The sequence below is a fragment of the Lygodium microphyllum genome, unplaced genomic scaffold (genome assembly GCF_053477565.2).
Source record: "Lygodium microphyllum isolate KBCC unplaced genomic scaffold, Lygodium_microphyllum_v1.1.10 scaffold_31, whole genome shotgun sequence".
Classification (NCBI taxonomy): Eukaryota; Viridiplantae; Streptophyta; class Polypodiopsida; order Schizaeales; family Lygodiaceae; genus Lygodium; species Lygodium microphyllum.
The window spans coordinates 20066810-20075963 of record NW_028229514.1 but is presented as its reverse complement, the minus strand read 5'-3'; positions in this window follow the sequence as shown (position 1 = coordinate 20075963).

Below are 9154 nucleotides of genomic sequence, written 5' to 3'. Positions count from 1 at the left end.
CTTCGTTTGAAGAGCTTGATTCTTTTTCCAGCTACGGGTATCTTTATTTGGTCCCATCCAATTCAGCCTAATGAATATGTGGCATTGTCATGAATGACCTTCACCACATATGGGCCAAACCAAGAGGTGTCTTCATTGTGGTAATGTCTCAGCTTTCTAATGAAAGCTGAAATTAGTCATATCTTGATTATAGGTCGCCCATAGAATAAATTTCTCTACCTGCAAAAGCTTTAGCAAATTCGTCAACAATTGGACCCAAACCAACATTTCGGATTGTGACACGATTAATAGGCTGTAGATCTTGAATGAATCGTAAAGATCCATTTTTCTTGGGCACGGTAAACCATCGGTTTAAGTAAGGTGCTGAAGAAGGTTCTAAAATCTTCATTCTCATCTTCTCATTTAGAAGTTCCAATAATTTGGGCAATTACGCCCTTGGAACATGAATAGGCTTGAGGTTCCAAGGCACATGTGGGACTGTAAAAATGACCATAGAAGCCACAATATTTAGATCCACACAACCTATTTCACTTGGCTGAAATGCAAAAGCTTTTCCATGTTTCATTAGCATTTGCATAAAATAGTGTTTTTCAGTCAGCGAAAGGAAATAATTTTCACCTATTCTGAGCTCTTTTATACTTTCAGATGTGAACTTGTGACCAATGTTGGAAGTGTCATGAAGACTTGGCTGATTTGCTGCCTTATCAGCCAGCCCTTCACTTTTAGGAGGTAGTGGGACTGCCATAGACTTTCTTATCCACCGTCTTGTATTTTGTTTCCACCTACGCTTCAGCCTTGTTGAGTAAACCAATGTCTTCCTGCTCAACAAATTCTTGAATTGTTTGATAAAAATCCAACGTACATACTTCTATGGACTGATTTTCAGCCTGATTTTCTGTATGAGCAGCTGCATATATTTCAGCCAATGTGTCAGTAGTAATCAATCCAAAAAAAAGCCCGAAATATCTTCATTTTCAGCCATCATGTCATAAGTTTTAGCTCCCTTTTTACATGACATAAGTATTTTCTTTCAGCTTTAGTCATGACTGGAAGAGACTTATTACAACCCATACTATTGGCTGTACATACATATAGATTTGCTAGAGACATAGTTTTTGTAGCATAATGAGGTTACATGACGCACTACCATAGCCTCCTTTTATAGCAGTGTAGCCCGAAAACCCTTGAATTCTCAAGCATTATGAGACACAAGATAATCATGCAGTCGATCTCTGTTTTGATGATGGTTAATACACACAATAAGTAATTGGACAGCTCGTTCATGATCCTTACTTCGGATTCAAGCATTGGAAGAACCATCATCAAGAGCTTTTGTTTCCAAGTGGGCTTCAGAAATATAAGGTTGCCCAAGAATGATAGGGTAACTACAAGAGTCTTGAACAAAAAAGTGAAAATTGTCTTTTATGTCTCCAATAGTTACCTACACATTAGGACATGCAGCATATAACTCTCCAGAAGAGTTGTTTGCAGCTCTCATTCATCAACCTGGATCAACATCTATGGGCCATTTGTCACTTTCATAGAGACTCCTTGCCATGACGTTTATCTCTGAGCCATGGTCTAAGAGTGCAATACATGGTGTTTCTTTTTCTCCAATTTTGACAACTGTCTCTGTTGTTGCTCTTGACCAATGCGTACGGGAGTAGTGACTACTTGGAATGAACTGAGCCTCTTCCTCCTTATGGATGTGCTATAGACGACCTTCTTTTTGAGAGGTGGGCTACCTAATTGGTTTGGACCAGCCAACCATTACATTTTTGACTTTCACTTCTTTAATTTTTACCTTCATTCTTTCTTTATCTTTAGCTTCAATTGTTGCAATTAATTCTTTAACTGGTTCAAGATGAATTCCTTGTGAAGTCAGCTTCTCTTCATCCTGCACAAAAACTCGAAGAACTTGCAAAAAAGCATGCACTATTTCTTTAGCTTCATCACCAACATATTGTCTTTTCCTTTTGATTACATTAATAATTACATCATGGAATTCACGTTTGGCAATTCCAAGAATTTTGCCTAAGGTGAATTCAATTTTGCTTCCCAGAATTTGTTCTTCTAGGACTCATTTGAGATCGGTTGTATGTTAGACTACAATTTGTAGCCTGACTGCTTGTCTTTCTTCTTTCCTTCGGTCTTCTTTGTTTGTGGCGCATCTTCCATCTCTTGATCTGGGGTTATATTTTCAGCAAGCTTTGGTTGTTTAGACATTCTTCTAGTTACCCATTTTGGAGGAGATGAAGGCCCTGGTTCATCTTCTCTTCTTCTCTTTTCTTCAATCAAGACTTCTTTATGATTGATGTTAGCCAAATGTGCAAAGGCGAACCGATTCTTTCCAACCAGTTATTCCTCGAATGCATTGGCTGGCGTTAGCCAAATCTTCTTTGGCTGCTTTACCATGCTCCATTTGATCTCGTGCCTGCATCCATACTTTATATTGCACATTAGCTTTACATGCTTTCAAACGTGATTTAGTTGGCTTAATTTGCAGCCCATAGGTAGCTGCATCAATTGCTGCATAGGCATTCATTACAGCTAAATCTTCTAATCTTTTCTTCATGCCACCATTGCCAAAATTTGGCTCTAGTGGAAAAATAGTTTCAGTTGCATGATTTTTTCCATCTTTCCAAAAAACGAGCTTCTGTGCTTCAGCCTCATGGAAGGCAAAACACTCCCTCTTGTCATGTTGTTGGCTACCACACCAAATACAGCACCTCTGAAAGCCTTCTCTCATGGGTCTTTGAGTTGATGACTGTCCTCGTTCTTCAACTTTGACATCCAACTTCTCCACCTTGCAACTAATTTTTGTAAGATTACGATGAAGGTCACACATGCTTTTAATGAGTTCATCCATGACATCATTTTTAGAAGGAATAGAAGAAGAAAGAGTTGGTTGATTAGTCAAAGGAATAGGGGATTTTGAAGGTGGAACGAGCTCCATCAATGGAGTTGTTGAAGTTGCCAATATTAGTCGCATCCATTCTCTTCGAGCAATCATGTTAATTACACCAGTAACATCTGTCCATGCAGTCTTGACTCCTGATTCGGAGGTAGCATCTTCTAGGCGATCAGCAAGTTTCTCTTGTAGAATGGGATCTGCAGCCTTAAGGAATAATTCAATCTTCTGACCTTCCATACTTTGTTGGTCTTCAACATCAAGTTGTCCAAATTTACTTTCAAATTCATGGTATAAAGCTGTTGCAGCTAATGGGTTTCTCAACCCAATCAGTGAAACTTTTCTTTGTCATTAGGCCACAGTCTTCTAAGAAGAATTCTTCGCGTAGGACTTTTTTGAATGCAGCCCAATCCGCATCTTGCTAAAAAAGACCATGGATTCTCTCTTGAAGACCATGCTTGGCTAGTCTGGCAAAATAGCGACTCCATGCATGTTGTGGTACACCAAAGAAGAGCATTTTTTTGACATACAAGCGAATAAAAATAGAGACATTTTGACCATCAAATTGTTTTAATTCCTACCCAACTTCCTCTAGGGCCTTGATAGCTGTGGAATCAATATTCTCTTCATCTTGCCTTTGTTGTTGTTGTTGTAACATTTGGATTTGTTGTTGTTGAGTCTGCTGCAGTATTATGCGCACCAATTGTTGTAGAGTATCTCCTGAAGAATCCCCCATCTTGGAGTTCTCTTACATCGACCTTCACGTCGGGCTCACCAATGTCGCAGCACATAGGGTTGAAGGTCACCACAGGGGTTTGGCAAGAGAAGAATGTATGGGGGTTCAAGAGCTTAGACTCCGAAAATGGTATAGATAAGAGAAGGGTTGAAGGTTTCAAGCCAAGTTCTTGAAGATAAGAGACAATAGGGTGAAGGTAGATTTAGAGAGAGGAGTAGATGAAAGAGAAGGGGTTCGAAGAAATTGAAGACGTAGAAGAATACTCAAAAAAAGAATTAGAAAATGTAGAAGAATACTAACAGAGATGACGCCTGTTAGTTTCTTTCAACATTATGAGAAGATATAACTCTGATAGATAAAAATGTGTATAAAATAATACCTTCCTCAATGTTGCTCAGATTGCCAATCTAATGTGTCTATTGGCTCCAAAATGGGGGTAAAATACCAGCACACCTAGCTAGAATTCTACCAGATCACTCCTTCATCTCTCCCTTTGGAGTGCTGTTCATTGCCTGAAAGCAATGATCGTGTGTTGCGCAATTTCATCACTCTCTTTTTTTACATAAAATACTCTCAAATTGGCTGAAAGCTACATGCTTTCTTTTACATGTCATCCTAATCTAGAAGTTGTCTATAGTTTTATGGATTTTTTACAATAGATAATATCTAAAATATCAAAAATTGGCTAAAAACTTGTCCAAAAAAATCTAGTATTTTGAACCATGGACACTAACATTAATGCCTAAAGTGGCATTGGCTCTCTAAATCTAAAAGGAAGCTACACTCTAGAATTTTTTACAGGGTGTGTGTAGTGGCACGACAGCGGCAACATGCATCCAAGTCTTCAAATGTCCGTACAAGCCACAACATGCACATGGGTGTGGTTGCCACTGCTTTTTATGCTATGGCAATACGGACTATGTTTGCCATGTACTATAAACCAAGAGTAAGCCCATCATCATTTGTTGTTCCAGTGGAAAAGCTTGCCAATAGTAGGTCCAAGAACTTGTCAGTGGGTTAGAGGTTCAAGATGAAGTTTGAAATTGAGGATGCCTTAGAGAGAAGCTTTGCCACACTCCACCCCTTAGATATTGCATGACAGCTTGCTGCAATGTTTGCAATTGTCAGTGTTGTAAGCCTGGTAATCTTCCACAAACAATTTCCTTCACTTGGTATAATACTGCAAGTGCCTTCACTATGTAGTGTTGGAATCACAATAACATCCACTACATCCACTTCATATTCACTATTGCATTTAGTGTTTTTTGTTTCATTCAGTACCAATTATATTGAGTTATTAAAAAAGAAGCAATGTAATCAGACCTCACAATTGCTTCATAGTTCAGACATGGAATCACTATTGCATTCACCTGATTCATAACTGCACTTTCCATGTTGCATTCAATGTTTTCTACTGCCTTAAGGCATTGAAAAATGGAGATCATCATGATCAAAGTTTTTGGGCACTAGAGAAGGGCAAAGAGATACATACTATAGCAGCCAAGGAAGGTTACTGCTACAACTGATAAGCAATGGTATTACTAAGTCCCATCTTTTGTGCACATAAACAATAGCCATAACTTTTGTAGAAAAGTCTTATTATTGGTATGCAGTCATTCTTGATTGCTGGTATGCTGCACTATGTGAATAGTTATATGATGATAGTAGCTGTGATTGATTCAAGTAAAGAGATCAACAGAGGAAAAATTTTCTTTGAAGTAGAATAGAAGCAAAAGTTAGAAAGTTGAAGTTTTTAATCTCTATTTAATGCTAACAATTAAGAAGGGAGACAAGGGAATGCTAAGTGCATTTTAGTATAGGAGAAGTAAAATATTTTTTTAATGGGAAGAGCAACAATCATGTGAGTTATGGACTTCTAAAGTTTGTAGCAATCTTCATAGTACAGGGTCCGGAGTTGGTGATAGTGTAGAATAACATCACATCTCCCATGTTATGCCCTTGTAGTTAAGAGATTGTCCTAGCAGTCAGTTTGACATTGAGACTAGAAGTGAGGTAGGCCAAATGATGTCCTCCCTAGCACGATCATGAAGAAGGTAGAAAATTAATGTCATATACAAATACAAATTTAGTTTTGTGCTACTTTAGGTTCTAGTGTCGCACTAGAGTGGAGCTTTAGAAATCCAATGGCTATTGCTGAATCTATTGGATGTGGATAAAAGGTGCATTGTTTGGTTTGTCCTTGAGGGTTCTATTTACTATGATCAATTTTAACACCTTCATGGTATTTTCTTATCACTAGTGTCCCTTTGGTAGTAAGGGATTTACCTCCATTAAAGAAAAACATATGCAACACCTGCACTGATTTAGAGTGACTAGATGGAGGAAAAGAGACCATCATGTTGTATAGTACCAACACTTTTGGTAATACTAGAATATGGTAATATGGCCCTTCATGCTTAAAAGCTCAGATGTACATATGTAGAGGTAGTGATTCTAGACCCAAAAGGAATAGTAAATGACAGGGATGACTGCTAGTTTTGATGATGGTGCATACAAAGGAATTAAGGGGACACCTATATCTTGCAGGTGCATTCAATAACAAGCGTGTGCTAAGGGGAACCTTAGAAAATGTTGAATAGGCCCCATGGACAAGGATAAAGCATATCATCGAAGATAAAGGGGATATAGCCTTAGAAAATGGGGAAGCAAGTAAACATGCCACTTTGAAAATGGGAAAGTAGGTCAATGTTGAACAGGCCATGGATGTGGATAAAGCATTTCATGGAAGCTAAAGGGGATGGACTCCCTTCAATTTACTAGGTGGGCTCATTGATTTGATCCCTCCTAAATTGGCACTTATCTCATCTCTTTGACATTTGCCTCAATCAATGGTATGGCCCTCCAATTACTAAGCTCCAATTATAAGGCCTACTATTCATGTGCAAACGTGAGTGAATAACATGCAATTTGTGTCCTAGGATTTATACATAGTAACTTACCCAAGCTATAAATACACAAAACCTATAAATTGCGATTTCAAGGTAAATCATGGATTTTGGGGGTTTTGATGTGTTAATGGTATTTGCATGCGATGAAATGAGGGATAAAAATAATTATCAACAAATCTAATCTTGTCACATAAAAAAATCAAGAAATATTAGTATTTATTAATAAATAAATAAGAAAAAAGGAGAAAATAGGTTTTTTGTGCTTTAAAAATAGAAAAAATAATATATATACCCATGGATGTATGGTGGGATTGAAGTATGAGGTTTTAGCTGTATTTTTATGGTAAAGTGAGTATTTATCACTTTTTATGAAGAAAAACACATCAAAATGATCTCTAAACCTACCACAATGGAATGCACAACCTTAAACTGTAGGGAGAGGGGGGGGTATTAAGTGTTGATTACATGTTGAATCTCATTTTTTTTAAATGCACTTTGCATATATGATACATGTGTTTTGAGAATTAAAGGGTTCAATATCACAAGCATGCTCGATTGACCCTATGCAACACAACAATTACGCTTAGAATGAAAACATGAAAAGAAATGGTTTTGCATCGTCACAATGCTATTTTAAATGAATAAAAATGATTGAGCACTACGAATCATTCACAATTGCATTGCACTCAACACATGATATCATCTTGGATGCATGGCAATTGTCTTCATAAACATTGACTTATGCTGATAGTGAGGTATCCTAAGCCATAGGGTTAGTGGTTTGTTTCCTTTGGGGAGTGTTGAGTGAGGATTATATTTTATCTCCTAGAATGATTGATTAAAAGAGAGGATTAAGTATCGTATGTGCTTCATGTGTTCACAGTGTCGTGATGCTGTGTAACCACCACTGCAAATCTGAGGGTGGAGTTTTTCGCCAAGAATTTGAACTCGTCTAGTCCATATGAAGGTATCCATTTTTGAAGACTCAAGGATTAAAGGAAAAGGTCGTAAGTTTTACATAATCACATAACAAGCATTGAGGAACATGGAATTTTCCCTCTTACTCAAGGAGAAGACTACACTAAAATATATGATTCTCTACTCTAGGAAGCCACCATCCAAGGAAAATGTTAACAAAGTCACTTCTACCTTTGTGAAAGAACATGGCATGAAGTTGTTGTTTGCTATCATAAAGACAAGGCCATGAACTACACGAAGATTGGAGACATTAGAAAGGAGTTCTAAACTGACCAAGCAAACTCATGGAGCAAGAAGATATTAAGCCAATAACTTCACCAAATTCAAATACCCTTTTCTAAATCCTTTGTGAACATCAAAAGTCAATAGATATGCCTCGCTAAAGCGATCAATGATGAGAACAACTATACCTCAACCAAAGGAACTGGAGTGAATATGCAAGTGTATTCCCATTATATTAAATGTCTAAAGTAAGGTCATCCATTGATTAAATCTTTTAAACTAAGATATGAAGATCCCAGCTTGGGCCATGATGAAGCTCTAGAAGCTGTTGTTGTCAAGATTGTGGGAGAGAAGGAAGGAGTCTCACTTGAAGCTTTCTTGCTTGCACAATGGGGGAATACACACAAGGGTGGAGGCTGAAAACAGTTTTCCTCTTCTTAGTTGTGTGAGCCAAAAGAACTCTAATACAAAGAAATAGAAGAACCCTATATATGGGTCTCAAACCAAACTCAACTAACTAAGGTGGCATACTAACTGAGCCACGAACTAGAGTAGATAAGGATAGCTATCATGTAGCTATTATTCATGGGCGGTGTACCAACCGCGTCTGCAACTGACAAGTTGGTGACATAAATACACAACGGTCACCCTGGCGTATCACGAGTGGAGCTCGATATCTCAACACTCCCCCTCGAGCTCAATCTCAATTCCTGCATACCAAGCAGGTCTCTGAACTTGCGCAGTTTCTCTACTCCCAATGCCTTCATGAATATGTCAGCTACCTGATCCTCTGTGCTGACATAAACTAGATCAATAAGACCTAGTAAAACCCTCTCTCGCACATAGTGATAATGCACCTCAATGTGCTTTGTTCTAGCATGATAGACTGGGTTATTTGCCAAGTGTATACTACTCATGTTGTCACAATAAATGACAACTGGCCCATCTGTAACCTGATGCATATCATAAAGTAGCTTATGCAACCAAGCTACCTCACATGCAGCCATTGCTGCACCCCTGTACTCAACCTCTATACTCAACAAGGCAACTATAGGCTGTTTCTTGCTGCTCCAAGTGACTGCAGCACTCCCAAAAGAGAACACATATCCACTGGTAGATCGTCTATCAGAAATGCTACCAGCCCAATCAGCATCAGTGTATCCATGCAACTGTATCTGAACCCCAGTCTCATAAAATAGTCCATACTGCAATGTGGACTTCACATACCTGAGTATGCGTCTAGCCGCATCCAAATGTGATTTCCTTGGACCCTGCATAAACTGACTTACCAATCCAACAGCATAGCTCAAATCTGGCCTGGTAATAGTCATATAAATCAAGCTTCCTACTATGCGTCTGTACATAGTAGGGTCTTCCAGAAGCTCACCTGCATCTGCG